This window comes from Pteropus medius, unplaced genomic scaffold, assembly GCF_902729225.1.
Source record: "Pteropus medius unplaced genomic scaffold, Ma_sr-lr_union100, whole genome shotgun sequence".
Taxonomy (NCBI): Eukaryota; Metazoa; Chordata; class Mammalia; order Chiroptera; family Pteropodidae; genus Pteropus; species Pteropus medius.
The window spans coordinates 16,392,808-16,405,396 of NW_024347791.1; the positions used below are offsets into that span (position 1 = coordinate 16,392,808).

Here is a 12,589-nt window from a genome sequence, read left to right on the forward strand (position 1 = left end):
AATCAATATTTTTCTACTTCAAAATCACTATTACCTTCTGAACAAAGCAAATATAAGACAAGTGGGCGAATTTTTTAGTTAATGCAGTTGCATGCTCCTCCAGCCCCCATTTTTAACCACAATTGAATCATTATCTTTACCACTTGGATGTGTTTTATGTTAAATATACCTGTGTATTAGAAGGAATCGATGTCTATTATTTGTTAAGTGCTTAATTTCCTCCTCATTGAACATATATATCTTTTAATTAAAAAAAAAAACCCTAAAAATAGATACCTTAACTTAAAAAAACTAAACTAACAGACACAATTAACCAATCCAATTACAATTTCAATTTCAGTTATCTTGTATTTTTCAAGTACAAATTCAGGTTATGATTATTTTGTATGAGATGAAAATACTACGAATAGATCATTATAGTAAAATTAATCATTGAACTTATTTAAATTTCTCTTAGGTGTATTCATTAAAAAACAATCTTCAGGTTTCCAGAACTCCTGAATATATTTGACAAAATACACTTTATAAATTAATAGAAATGCTTTCAAAATTATAAGACAAAAATATATCCAGATATAACAAAAACAATATCCCATGATTGTATAATGTATATTGCATATTTTCTTCTTAATGTTTTTTCTGTTTATATTATAAACTACATAGAATTTTGAAAAAACATATAAAGTTGTTACTCCAATTTTTCTTGTCTTATTGGAAGATAATATAAGACCTGTAACATTGAAACATATAATCATTCTGTAAAAGCCACTGAACATGAGTATTCATGTCCCATTATCAGGAATCAATTATTGAGGAATTATGAGTTTTACAACACATTCAAGAACCTCACTGTAGCCATGCTAACAACAGTTCAGATTCCTTTACTGAGTTTTTATTTCATGTCAGGTGGTAACTGATGAGGATACAGAGCAGAATTTAGCATTCTTTATTAATCATCATGCATTTCTTGAGCCTTTATATTATGTTCCAGTCACTACACTGGTCCCTAAAGACACAGACTTCAATGAAACAGTTACACATGGGAAAAAATAGACATACCAGCAATTACAGCACAGTATTTAGTATATTATATTAGAACGGTACTGGATAATGTTTGAAGGCATAGCAGGAAAAACATATTGTGGTTTGAAGGTTTCAGAAAGGCCTCTGGAAGAAGTTACTTTTAAGAAAGCCATGAGTAGAGAATGAAAGGAGTTGGTCAATTGAAGGCCAAAGGGAAAGAAAAGGGGACAGAGGAAATGCTCTTAGATATATTCCGAGACAATACTGCCTTTATTTTGGACCACATGCAAGGTATTTAACTTTCAAATTAAAGTGAAACTCCATGAAAACAGAAACTATATGTCTGATTTGGAAGTTCTTGTCTCTCTGGTCAAGGGAAAATGTCAGACACAGAGAATAAATGAGTTAATACAGGTGAAAATAGTTTTTAATAGGTATAGCTCATTGAAAATGATCCTAAAATATAATTATAATGGGCTTCGTGGAGATCCTCCTGAATGACTATATAAAAGTTTTATCTCATGCTTTTAACAAACTGAGGAATGGATTCTGTACTTCAAACTGCCACTCTGTAACTCTATATTATTAATTGTTTTGTCCTTTTAAATAGGGCTAACACTTCCCTCTTAGAAAATTTTTGAATAGTACATGAGAAATTACTTTTATTTATAACATGATATACAAAAATAAAGTATTATTTAAGCTACTGCCCATTACACAATAAAATCCACAAGAGAAAGAATTGTATCTAATTTGTTCATTGCTTCACGCACAATAAATACAGTAAATAGAAAGTACATCCAATTGTATCAATTATTATATATCCATGACATGCTAAAATTTGTATTAAAAATATAAAAACTCAGTTTACAAAACAAAGAAAATCAAATGCATACTGTTTCCAAGGTACCAACTAGGAATAATAAACAACCAAAAATAACAGAAAACATAAAAAATATATATATTTTCTATTATATACCTATATTATTTATATTTTATGTTAGTGATACTAGTAAATATCAATAAAAAATCAGAATATCAACATAAATATCAGAAATAATAGAATTCACGGAAAATGTATTAAAAATTAGTGCACTTAATAGCATGGCATATCAATATAAAGCAAAAATTGATAAAAATATAAGAAACTAAAAACTTCACAAAATCTTAAAGGATTTAGCTTACTTATTTCAAAAAATCAACAAATGGAATTGCCTTCCCCACAAAAGAATAAGAAAAAGGAAGGTTATAAAGGATATAAATACCACAATTAAATAGCATGTTTACTTTATGTGCCCAATAAACTTGTGGTACACATGCTTTTTTAAACACAATGGCATACTCACAAAATTGAGAGTGTATTAGACACAGAGAAAGTTTCAAAAGTTTTCAGAAAGATATTCCACGAACATGAATTGAAAGAATCGATATAGTTAAAATGGCCATATTGCCCAAAGCAATATATAGATTTAATACAATCCCCATAGAAATCTCAATGGCATTTTTTAACAAAATGGAACAGAAAATCATCAGATTTCTATAGAATCACAAAAGACCCTGAATTGCCAAAGCAATCCCAAGACAAAAAGAACAGGGCTGGAGGTATCACAATGCCTGACTTCAAATTATACTACAAAGAAACAATAATCAAAACAGCATGATATTGGCAGAAAAACTGATACGCAGACCAATGGAACAGAATTGAAAGCCCAGAAATAAACCTCCATATATATGGGCAAATAATTTCGACAAAGGAGTCAAAAACATATAAGGGAGAAAAGAGAGCCTTTTCAATTAACGGTGCTAGGAAAATTAGAAAGCCACATGCAAAAGAATGAAACTAGACTGCTATCTGTCACCACGCACCAATATTAACTCAAAATGGAATGAAGATCTGAATATAAGACCTGAAACAATAAACTGCATAGAAGAAAACATAGGTACTAAAGTCATGGACCCTGGATTTAGAGAATTTTATGAATCTGACTTCAAAGGCAAGGGAAGTAAAAATAAAAATAAATCAGATTATATCAAACTAAAAAGCTTCTGCACAGCAAAAGAAATCATCAAAGAAACAAAGAAGCAACCAACTAATTTGGAGAAGATGTTTGCAAACACTTCCAATAAGGGGCTAATATCCAAAATATATAAAGAAATCATACAACTCAACGACGACAATAAAAACTATCTAATAAAAATTGGGCAGAGGACCTGAACAGACACTTCTCCCAAGAAAACATACAGGTGGCCAACAGATATATGAAAAGATGCTCTGTTCAATGGCTACTAGGGAAATGCAAATCGAAACCACAATGAGATACCACCTCACACCTGACAGAATGACTGTCATCAGGACAAGTAATAACAAGTGTTGGAGAGGTTGTGGGGAAAAAGAAATCCTCATACATTGCTGGTGAGAATGTAAATTGGCACAGTTACTATGGAAAACAGTATGGAGGTTCCTCAAAAAACTAAGAATAGAATTACCATATTAGCAATCTCTCTTCTGGGTATCTACTCAAAATATTTGAAAACATTTATCCATAAAAATATATGTACTCCTATATTCATAGCAGCATGATTCACGGTGCCCAGGACATGTAAACGACCGAAATACTCTTTGATAGATGATTGGATAAAGAAGATGTGGTACATATACACAATGGAATACTAGTCAGCCATTAAGAAAAGTTGAAATACTGCCATTTGCGACAACATGGATGGATCACGAAAGTATCATGCTAAGCAAAATAAGTCAGATGAAAAAAGCTGAGAACTATATGATTTCACTCATATGCGGGATATAAAACTGAAAGCGACAAACGAACAAACAGATTCATGGACATGAACAACAGTTTAGTGATTACAAAAAAGAAAAGAGGACTTAAGGGAGGTAGATAAGGGTAAAGGGGGTCAAATATATGGTGACGAAAGGAAATTTAACTTTGGGTAGTGAACACACAATGCAATATACATATGACATATTATTGAATTGTACACTTGAAATATATAATTTTATTAACCAATGTCACCTCAATAAATTTAATAAAAAACGAAAGCAGAAGTCATATACATTCTCTCTCCATCACGAAATAAAATTAACATCAAGGGATACTATATTTCATCATCTCTAAGACACAATTTTTTTATCTCTAATATTGGAATAAGAGCATTAATTTGCTGTTAACCAGGCAGTAGTTGGAATATAGAAGTCATTGTCTATGTTTGAGCAAACTTGTTATTTTTCTCTAATTGTAGAGTTATTACTCTGATGACGTGAGTCATCAACAAAGAACTTAAGGACCACTTGAGAAAGAAAGATGGAAAGATGAGATGTAATTGTTATCTAGAAACCATTTATTGAAAATTCTAGGTTAAGATATTATTATAACTGCCAGAATTAAAACCTGTAAAAATTCCAAATGATAAGAAAGCATTCAATCATAGTTTGAATTCATATTCTTTATTCTGTCTTAGTTACACATAGAGTAATGTTTCTTCCAGTCAATGGGGTTTTAAGTTCAACCGTAGTAGGAATAAAATAAGAAAGCAAGAAAAACAGTCAAAGGGAAGGAATGAGAAAAGGAGATGTGAAGAAAATTTATTTTCATGGAAATTTTACACCCTAAATACATTAATTTTAACATACAAATGACTGAAAATAAATAAAACAACCAATAAGTTCAACCTAGAGAATATCAAATAACAAAGAGAACCACAGAAAATATTATGGATGAATTTATTTAATAGCAGAAATTAATTAAATAGAAAAAACAGAAAACAGACTGATAAAACGAAAATCCACTTCTATGAAAAGCCCAATAAAACAGACCAACATTTGGCAAGTCTGATTTTTTTTTTAAGTAAGGGGTTTGTCAAGATGTAATCGACATTAAGAATGAGAAAAATGGCACAAGTTAATATGTGGAAATTTAAAAATGTGCTATAAACATATATAGTATTATAAATTAAACAGAATTATAAACATCTTTAAACTAATAAATTAGATACTAGATAAAACATTCTTTTTAAAAAACATAAATGATTAAACTTGATTCTACAAGAGATAGGAATTGAAGAGTTACACCTTCAATCCAAAAAACAGGTTTAAAGGGTTTTCATGAAAATCCTTCCAAAGCTTCAAGTAACAGATATAAATTATTCTAGAACAAAGAAAAAGATAAAATGTTTCCCACTGCTTTTTTAAGGTTATAATGTCAAAGCAGGCAAAAATCAAGGGCAAGGTGGAGAAAACTAAATCAACCTCTTTATGATCATAGATGTTTAAATTCTAATACTAGCAGGTACTAGAATTCAATAATCTGTATATTAAAAGACTAATACATCAGCACCAAATAAGGTGAAACCTAGTAATGAAAAAAATAGTTCAACATAAGAAAAACTATTAATGTGATTCTCCAAAATTAACGAATTAAAGAAGTGGAATGGTACTGGATGCAAAAATTTTGTGGTATTATACATCTGACATATATTTATTAAATGCTGATTTTGCACAAATAAATAAAACAAAAGTTTACATTCTGTCGATTTTACATACTTATGTAAAGTACTATAATTTTTCCAGGCATAAAGTAGTCAAGCTTTTTGTTTAAAATTAAAACAAGAAAAAAAGAACTGTAAAGAAAGAAACACATCATGAGTTGGGGAAAAAAGAATTCCTGATCCTCAAGGTGCGCGGCACGTCCTTCTCACCGTATCCTCAATGACATGAGCGTCATGAATTGCAGAAAGAAGGCTTCTTCAGAAATGACATCATGGGAAATTTAATAAAGACTTTTTAAACCTTTTAAGTTTTAAAATTCATATTTCCTTAGATGCATAGCATGAACGCGTGTGAGTGTATATGTGTCACATGTGTACGCACACAGCCGTCGTTAACTACGTAGCCTTGGGCATGTTGGATAACCTCTGTATATCAGTATCTTCATCTGTGTAGAGAGGATAATCTTACTACATCTGCTCATATGGATGCTATGAAAATTAATGAGTAAATGTCCAGAATGTTTTCAGAACATTGCCCAACACATGGTAGATGCTACAGATGATGATGGTGACGACGACGACAACGATGATGATGATTTTCTGTAGTATGTTTAGAGTACGGAGGGATATTTGGGAGGACTGTAATTAAAATGGAATGATCAGTACAGTCAGAAACCTGGAGCTCCTAGGGGTAGCAGTTCATCCTTATATATGAATTCCTCCTGTCTGCATGCCCAGGTATCCTCATTCGTACCTCACGGCTTTCTGCACACAACTACTGAGACTGTGTCTAGCAAATACTTTTATGAACCTCAGGTTGCTTTGAGTTAGGGGTAAGAATCTAGAGAATCTCAGATGGAAGGAAAAGGCAGGAAGTAGTAGTACAAGGTCCCCTTTTGTACCCTAGCTAACTTCTGTTCTACCCGTATTAAAACCTTTCTTTTTCCCTCTCTCTTTTTAAATACACAGCACTACATCTGGGACTGTATTAGATGTGCCAAAGCTACAAATTTCATTGCATCTTTCTTTTCAACCTCTCTCCTTACTTAGTTCAATTCATTGGATTATGTGCCCCTTATGATTTGCACTGGTCCATAAATACAAAACTAAAACTCAACAATAATGCTAGAACGTACTTTTGTCATTCCATTTTTTAAAAGTCATCCTGGCTATAAAAGTTACAAACAGAAGGCCCCAAAGGCACATGACCAAGGGGTCACTATTCTCCGATGACATGCAGATCATCTCAGATCCACCTGCCTTGATCTCTGGGTATTTCTTGTTCTAATAATAAAAGGAGCAGCTTTAGACTAGATGCCTGGTGACTGCAGATCAAACACAATTGCTCTTCAACCTCCAATCTCTGTCGTGGCTCTTGGCTAACATTTCCTCTTTCCCTCACTACATTATGCCTCACCTCATCTTCCCACACCGCCCTCTTATTCGCTCCATCACTCCTGCTGCTCTTCAGGGTTATGCCTTTAGCAGTGCTTGTCTCTGACAGGATTCTACCTGAACATCTAAGAACACCTCGTCAATCTTCCATGAAGTAAGTGGTTTTAAATGAAGACATAAGGTGTGGCTAGGATTACAGATGAAGCAGAATACAAAGTTAGAGCAGAAAGGGGCTCCAAGGCTCAATCCCCACACTAGGATACATTTCTCTCAAAATCAGGTTCCTCCTTCCTCACTGTTGCATTTATTTGGTTATTTACCTAAGTGCAGGAGTGTTTCTAGGGGAAGGAATTTGAGGAACATTATCTGAAATCATAACACCCTGAACATAAATGTTCTCTGTAAAGAAGTTTACCACATTTACTATCTGGTTTCCCCATATTGATTTGATTATTCTGTGGCTGGAACAATTTAGAAGGCAGGAGAGAAATCTCTCTTTGTAAAAAGGCCCGACATAGAAAGACCACAGAAAATCGAAGGCTTTTTACTCATAAGCACTCTCACACAGTAGAGTCTCAGTTAATTTCAATCACACGCAGAGCTGAGAACTGCATGACTAATAGCACACAGGCATGAGACTTAAAGGAAAAAACATGAAAGAAAACTACAAGGATAGCTTATGAATATAACGACAATTTCAAAACAGGCCTGAGTAGAGAATAACCCTTTAAAAGAAGACAGGGAAAGAGAGGTCAGTCAACGAAAAGGTGAGAGACAAGATGGACTATGACCTTCATTTCTTCATATTTTTTTCCACTTATTCTTTTTGAAACTCACTTTGGGTCAAGAGAAAGAAACAACATCCCTCCACTGAAAGCCACTAGCAAAAAGGCTCTGTGAAGACCACAAATTCAAGACGACCTCTTGGACAGGAAATTTACCCATATGTATTCCAGGGTAGAAACAGGTATAAGTCAATTATGAAGCAGGCTTAGCCATTCAATACATGCTCATTTTTCTTTTTAATCAATATATTACCCATCAAGTGAGGTTTTCCAATTGTTGGCCCTTCGACTGATCAAATCTCCTATTCAAGAGACATCAAGGTCCTCAGAGAAATTATGTTTTTGCATTAGCACTGGCTTCCAGACTGGACTTCTTTCACTGAGCAGCAATCCACATAAAGCCCCTTCCCAAATACACGCACTTGTTTCTCCTATAATGTGAAGCATGGTGTCCAGAATATTTGTCAGCTAATTTTTCTGTTCTTCAGAAGCCCTGCCAAAAAACAACTTTGAAAAGAGCACAGCCCTATTTTTAGTACCTAAGCTAAAATTAAAGTCTTTCTGGGGATAACCAACAGAAATCCTCCTTTGGAAGTTTTATTTAACATAGCCTTCACATCCTTTACTTCTGTTTCACTTAGTTTTGCATTTTGACAGTAAGAGAAGAGTCAGTATATTCAAGCATGGTATAATTTCTGTAACATTAAAAAAAAAAACTGCTTCACAAGAGTAAGAATACGGAAAGAGTCCAGAAGATAAAACTAATTCTGAATTTCTTTGTCCTTAAGAGATAGGCTTATTTTATGTTTAAACACCAAGGTTCAGTTATATTTTTATTTTGAAATTAATAAAAACTTGATATACAAAATGGAAAAAAATAAGTAGAAATGATTTTTTTAAAAAGATATGTTAAGAATTAGTTGATCACACATACAAATTGGAAGCATTAAAATATAGAGGCCTCCTTTCCCTGACTGACTTTTGATTGTTTAAGAAGCTCCTCAGTCTTCATCCCAGTTTGAGTCTAGACACTCTTATCTCCTCCAGGAAAGTAACCCCATTATAAAAAAACAAACAAACAAAAAACAAACAAACAAAACCTTTAAGCAGTACTCTGACTAGTAAGAGATTACATCAAAAAATTTGAAAATTTCTAAAGAACAAGAGCAATTATTGCCACTCTTCAGTGGTACTGTATATGGTCCCAAAATGGTAAAACGATGGTAATTGTTAGTGTGACCAAGGAAGCAGATGTGGCAGATGCTTACTACATGACCGGCTAATGTCACCTTCATTACCATTGTCTCAGGTCTGGGATATACCACACATATTCTAAATAAAACCATACTAGAAGGGTAGTCACAAACTTTGCTAGAGCTAGTATTTTTTTTTTTAATTTATTTCACCTGTAGCTCATTAACATCATGTAATTCACTGGAGAATGGCTGCTGTTAGAGGCAACTGAAGAAAACTTATGGAAGCTGAGTTCTTTCTTCTATAGCAATCAATACCATTTTCCTTTAGCTATAATCTCTGTTTTAATCAGCCTACACTGCTGTAAGAATTAATACATCAAATTACTGAGCAGCTAGTTTCAAACTGCTCTTATATGAAGTCCACAGGTCTAAAATGACTTTGAAATTACATTTTTTTTCCATTAAGCTTTATAGTACTCATCCATTTCATTCTCAAATTATAATTAATGAAATTTTAATGTTGTGTGTTCCCACATATGAACGTCATTCATTAGTGACAAAATGATGAAAAGAAACATTAATCAACTTTTTCCTTTAAAAAAAAATCACAGCCATTCAAGATACTGTATTGAGGAAGTTTGTACCCACTATATATCAAAGGGATCCATTTTTTAAATGGTGTTTAAAAAACAAAACTTTGTAAGTATTCTATCAAATGTTCTTTAGGCTTTATGTTAATGCATTGAAATCTCTTATCTTTAATGACAAAAAAGACATTCATGAGCAAGTACAAAAATGCTTTCTCTTCCCTCTGAAGTAGAAATTCTAATTATGACTAGATTATTGTTCCTCGACGAGCATCATAAGAGTTAGTAGGACAATAGAGACAATATGGCCTTCCAATCTATTCCATCATCGACCAAAAATATGTTCTCAAATGGAATATTCATAAATATTCCATTGTTCCTGAACAGACTTATTTTATATATTACAAAGCATGTTTCTGGGTTATTTAATTTTTTACCTGGTTTTAAGCCATTTAGGAAATGTTTGAAATTCTAAAAGTAAACCTCACAAATATTCCCCAGGGTGGGCAAGGGTAGTTAACACACACAATTGTTGATACTACATAAAAATCCTCCCATAGCAATCACAGTGCTGTGTTATATTTCTAATTAAATTAGTCACTTTTTACAGTATAATGTATTCTCCTTCTTAGTTATAATAAACCTACATATGACTTAGCTATCCCATAATTCTGCCTAATTGGTTTCAGCTGTCATTTCTGAATCCAAAATGCATGGGCAGCCTAGGGCTGCTGACTGGACAGGAAACATTCCCAACCACATTCCCATCATGTCAAACCAGAAACCTGAAAGATCTTTCCCATTAATACAAAAAACTTACCATTTGGCTCTGGCAATGACATTATTAGTAGACAGACTGTATAGTTCTACACAGGCAGTAAGACCGTTGTGAGCCATTCTTCTCTGATAAAAAGAATGCAGACATTCATGCTGCAATACGTTGTTCAAGTGTCTGAAGTATTTCAATATTGTAGGGGCCAATTCTTAAACTGAACACATATCCTTATTCATATGTCTATACCTATATAATTTATTTGCTTTACAAAACTTCTAGGAGGTATATATGACTTTCTATCACTAAATTAAAGAAATTCAAAGTACAGGTTTGGAAAGTTTCAAGAAATCTGGGGAAATCTCTAGACATAGAACATGTAGTTCTACAGAACCACATTCCATTCTTGCATTAGAAGAAAGTGTAAAATGTAATCTCTTGAAACGGTGAAGGACAGAGCTACCCAGTATGGTTTATGTGCCCTCTGGCAAACCATTCACAAGCCTAAGCCATATAATAAATTTTAATGGAGTCAAATAGCCACTTTAAAGAGATGTTCGTGCTATTTTAAAGCCAGGCTGATTTTTTAAAGGAAAAATAAAAAACCAATGGGTATGAAGAATGGAATGCTCTGATCATCTAATATTTTCAAGAATTGGGGGGAAAAAAAAGTGGTTACCAAAGTGGCCCACATAAAGTTTTTTGGAGTCAAAGCATGAAATGGAAGAGGGAAAAAAAAGGAACTTGAATAGGTCTCAGGAATATTTAACTCCAAAAACACCTTCTGGAGCTGTGCTGCTAGAAATATGGAAGACCCTGAACACATAGGGTAAAAGCAACATTAACAAAAAAAGTTAGAAACAGAGAACTACAGTGGAAGAGAGGAGAGAAGATAGAGAAATCAAAGGTGCCATCCTGGAATAATGTTTGCTGTCTACAAAGCAGAAGCATGCTTTTTACATAATCTTGATTCTAAGGGGTAAGAGAAACATTTACCCAGGGATGGATCAGGTGTGGGTCAGAAAACTTTATGAAGTATACGATAATGAGCTTCAGGTACATATAATTAAAAAAAAAAAAACAACAGTAATTCTGAACACATAATCACAACAAAAAATTAAACAATTATAGTTTGTTAATTTGTCAGCCATCATTTTTGGCATACCAACTGAAAATCAAAACATATTTGCAAACTTTTATGATGGGTGAAAAATTGTAAAATGTTTAAAGATTAATAAAAACTACACACTGGGAGATTACTGATGACTCTGAGGGAAATAAGAACAACGAATGTGAATAATGCTCTCCTCTTCTTACTTAAAATGAAACATCTATAACTGTTCATGTCATTTGACCCCAGTAATAATGATTTTAGGAGGTTTATTTACCCCAAGAAAATACAGAGGGATACCTTAGAAGCAATATTAAGATTTAACAATGCAAAATACTTTGGAGTTCTTAAACATGCTTATGAATACCTGATTATTTATGGGCAAGAATTGTGGACTATAGATTCTAAAATAGGATTTTAAAAAAAAGCTCCAATTAAAACAATACTTTGAAAAATAAATTTATATTATCAATGTATAGTTCATTTAAATCTTATTGGCTAGTGAGACTACATAGAGTACAGAATGACAAAGTTTTCAGAGAAAGTCTTGGAAAACAGTTAATTACATGAAATGTCTGTTTGTTATATATGATTAAAGATGCAATTTATACTGCTATATTCTTATGGCACATCTGAAGCACAAGCACGTTTATGCAAGATCTCTGCTTTAAAAATATATTGTGATTATTTCACTATGGTAAGTAAATGGGCAAAAGTAATTTATATTTCTCAAACTCAATGGGTACAAGACTCGCAACAACATTATTTTCTAAAATGCAAGTTTTTACCTTCTGAGTATGATGCTCTGAAGCACAAGCAATTGAGGAGCAGTAAAACATGTTAAGAATCCACAAGAATTGTTAACATTTTGTTTCAAGTAGCAATTTTAACATTAATGAATAAAAATACTTCAGATCACTGAGAGGAAAGAACCCAAAACACATGAATTCTTGTTTTCTGAGTATTGCCAAATGTTAAAATGGAGTAGAAATTCCAAAATATCCTTTTTAAGATCCGTCACCAAATGTCAAATCACTGACTTACCTGGAACACAAAACAATGCCATGATAAAGTCATCATTCTTTTTTTTTTTTTTTTGTCTTTTTTTTGCTATTAGCTTTGCTCTATTCACGGACAAAGAAAATGTGCTTAATTCCTTGCTATTTATTAGTATGAAATTATAGATACCTTGGAAAAAGAACTGTTTTATTTTTTTC

At 32.8% G+C, this 12,589-nt stretch overlaps 1 protein-coding gene across 1 annotated transcript in view; it reads right to left on the reverse strand.

Annotated features, from left to right (window-relative positions):
• The window catches only part of CDK14 (cyclin dependent kinase 14), a 503,580-nt gene that overhangs the window by 256,926 nt on the left and 234,065 nt on the right, over positions 1-12,589 (reverse strand). The window lies entirely within an intron of this gene.